Below are 3,915 nucleotides of genomic sequence, written 5' to 3'. Positions count from 1 at the left end.
AGACGTAACAATACCATATACAATACAAAATTATCCTTTAACCTCGAAAAATACTTTATACCCTTTAGCTTTAAAACACTACGTGTAAGTACTCACAATCGCAAGAGGTAAGAATAAATAAATAAAATACAGGGATACAGGGATCAACAGTAGTACAGACTCCTGCTGCTGAGTACTTGGAGGCAAGGCTCCTCCCGATGAGATAGCATCGAATCTGATGGTTCAATGCTGGGAACTTCCCAGTGGCATTAGTGCCTTCATTAGCCATCATAGACAACTTGACCCATGGAGACATTCGTGCCAAACTGTTTACTGATATAGCGAACTCTTCCAAGTCAGACGTGTTGGTAAACAATGCATCTTCTTCCACGGACTTGCTAATAGTAAACATTAAACTGACACTCTCCATCTTTTCTTTGACTCCACTCCCCTTGGTGTAGAGGAAATTCTGGACACTTTCGAGCAGCTGTGAGACTTTAAAGGTTGAGGTATACATGATAAGTCAGTTGAATCAATCAGGAATGGGATTGGAACTCTGAAGTACTAGAACAAATCAGATTGAAGTTCAAAGTGAGAGACTGACTATGGCTGGAATTTGATCTTGAATACTGAAAGTCCAGATTCAAATGCAAAGGTTGATTAAATGATCAAATGTTCAGCCAAGTGCATGGATTAAGGGCTGTCATAATATTCAGTTACGACCTTGAACTAGATTCTGGTCAAGTAAGACGTCTAAAGGCTTAATGTGTATTCATGACCTTGTGCCCAAAGAACTTGAGGACTTCTGTAGCTTCCCTGAATTTTCATTTCACCAGCTATCTGTGGCCATGATGTCCTCTGTTGCCCCTGCTGGACAAGGGGAACACACACACGCCAAACTATCTGACCTGGCCCCTAGTCTACTGCCTGGTTGTCATGTAGACAGAGCCTAGGAATGAAGATAGAAATTGTTCAGGTCCTACATAGGCGAGCTACATGTTAGGTACTGCTAATCTCACTTTTGACCATTAGCCTTTACCAATGCTTTCATTGTCTTTTCTAAATAGAAACTTTCTTCCATGTACTAACTGTGTAACAATTATGACACAAATTACAAAGTTTTACCGTATAAGTGGTATGTTATGCAGAGTTCCACTACCCAGCTAGATTGTTGGAGTGATTTTGTCGAACAAATGAATAGCTTTCGAATCAGAAAACTCACCCAGTCTTTATTAGGATAGCAAGTTCTCTTCAACCGTTTTTTCAATTACATGATTGTTCTTACTGTTGATAATCGAGTGATAATGCTACAATGTAGTGCATGTATTATATCCTAACATCATTCGAAAACTTGAAAACCTAGACACACTACATTCTTTCAGTCCGTAATCATGCAAATCAGTGACTGTCCTAACTGTCAATAATCTAGTAAAGGCCACAAAATGTAGGTCGCACATTTTGCCGGACTTCATTACCCAGTAGCTCAGAAAGCAAGGCACGCCACTAACTTTCAGTCATCAGTGGTGCAATCTAATAACTATCTCAGCTGTGATGATCGAATTAATCCGGCACTGGGTGAGATTACTGACCGAAAGGGCGTCGTGAGCCCTTACTGTCCAAGCCATCAAATACTATTGAAAGCACAATGTATACACTACATTGCAGAGTAACTGGTGTATCTTGGGCCCTTCAATCACGAACCTGACATTCAAAGATAAACTCAAACAATTCAACAAGAATATATCAAAAATATTTATTCCGTTTTTAACAAAATGATAAATTCCCTTTTTATTAAAATCTTATTGAAACCAAACTAATATAATACAATTTTAAACACAATTTATCTATGAAATGTTTAAAATTTTGGAATAACTATAAACTCAATACGATGTAATAATTAAAGCAACATTGCACCCGCACAGTAGCGTACAATCTAAACTACCTTAGAAGAAAAAAAATGTTTTTGTACATTGATATTTTGTGTCATCTTTAATCTAAAATGTATCAAATTTCAACGGAAAAAATTTAGCAGTAGTAATTTAAGGAAATTTTGGCACTGTTTAAATGAACCTCAACTCATTCAAGGAACCTTATTCATTATGCTGCCATCATGGATCTCTTTCTGGTCTAGGTCCCACGCGCGTGCGTGTTTAACGTACCTTAATCTGGCTCTGTTCTAACCCTTTAGTAATAAAGTTCCTAAAGTACTTCAACAATCCAAACAACATGGATCCTTATTGTGATATAAGTAACTTCAGACATGTTAAAAACAGCATGTGTACTTGCACTATTCTTTAATTTAGAGAAGCTGACTTAATGTAATGCAATCGTATTAGTCTTTTTCGAAGAAACTTGTTTCAAATACTGGGAGAAGTTGAAGATAGTTGAAACTGTAATTTACTTTAAGATTGGCCAATTTGTCCATGTTGTTGAATAGTAAAAGTCTTTAGTAAAACGATCACTGTATTTGGTTGGCTTCCAAATTGCACGTCGTGCTGTTAAAATTCATTTTTTACAGACTTAACCATTTGAAAATGGAAGGCTAAAATCAATAAGAAAAACCCTTTGGAAACACGTCCTAGCAATAAACTACTCCTTAAAACAGAGAACAGTACATCACAGTCTAAGAAGCATAACAAAGAAACATACATACCCACGCACAATGTTCCCTCTAATTTTTTTTCAATCCATGTGCGGAATGAATTTTCCCATGTGCACCAGTATCAAGGCAATGTGCGAATGTGCGCTACCAGTTTTTTTATAGGGGGGGGGGGATTTTTAGACCATCGATCCTATTGGATCATTAGGTCGCTTTGTAATGCTATCAGTTGGTTATTTGAACTCTAGGCCTATCGACTGCCAGGGTCATTAAGGCCGTCAGTGTGTTGAGACTCCTCACCATTATTGAGGATGTGCGCGGCTAGAATAATGAAGTGTGTGGCAATTGATTGGTAGTTGTGGCACCGCGCAGCTGTTCAGCTTAGAGGAAACACTGCCTATGCATTCGCTTTGGTTTCAAAACATGTTAAGTGAAAACAAAGTATATACAAATTTGCAATAAATGTTAAGCATTTACAAAATTAAACTAATCTACATTCATAAACCAGTACTAAAAACATACATATCCATTCACCTGTGGAAGTGAATGGAGCTGCCATCTTTCTTTCGATGATTTGTACATCCAACTGCTACGCATGAAACAACCATTTTGTTGCTTTAAAGCACAAATGCTGTCAGTTCTCAAAGCTCACTGCCCTAAAGGTTATATTTCGTAATCTGAGGGTCGCGGGTTCGAATACCAATCACCAAACATGCTCGCCCCTTTTAGCTGTGATGGCATTGTAATGTCATAGTTAATCCCACTATTCGTTGGTAAAAGAGTAACACAAGAGTTGGTGGCGGGTGGTGTAGACTAGTTGTCTTCACTCTAGTCTATTACTGCTAAATTAGGGACGACTAGGCGGGCTAGCACAAATAGCCTTCGTGTAGTTTTGCGAGAAATTTAACAAAACAAACAAACAAAATCGTAACTGTCAGTATATCAGTATATATATCTTATACCGACGTGACTGTCATACTTTCACACACAAAAAATACTTAAAGGTGTGTATGTGTTTTGATGTCACATAAAAAACGGTGTATAAAACAAAAAATAATAATAAAGAGACTCTTCAATGAAATATAATCTGCATGTAGATAGTACAGTATTTTACTATAATAAAACATACATATTGTTACGACAGCGGAAGTCACGTGAATCTGGTAACACGTCATGAATTTCTAGAAGGATCATGACTTTTCTTGGCAACTCTAGTCCCTCTATTTAATTAATTTCCAGTAATTCTTTCCGAATAACTTTAGTGATACAAGCCCTTTCTCAAATAAAACTAATTTATTCTTTCTTAACACAACTTTGCAATACACAGAATTTCCACA

This window comes from Limulus polyphemus, unplaced genomic scaffold (assembly GCF_000517525.1).
Source record: "Limulus polyphemus unplaced genomic scaffold, Limulus_polyphemus-2.1.2 Scaffold667, whole genome shotgun sequence".
NCBI lineage: Eukaryota > Metazoa > Arthropoda > Merostomata > Xiphosura > Limulidae > Limulus > Limulus polyphemus.
This window is presented reverse-complemented; position numbering follows the sequence as displayed.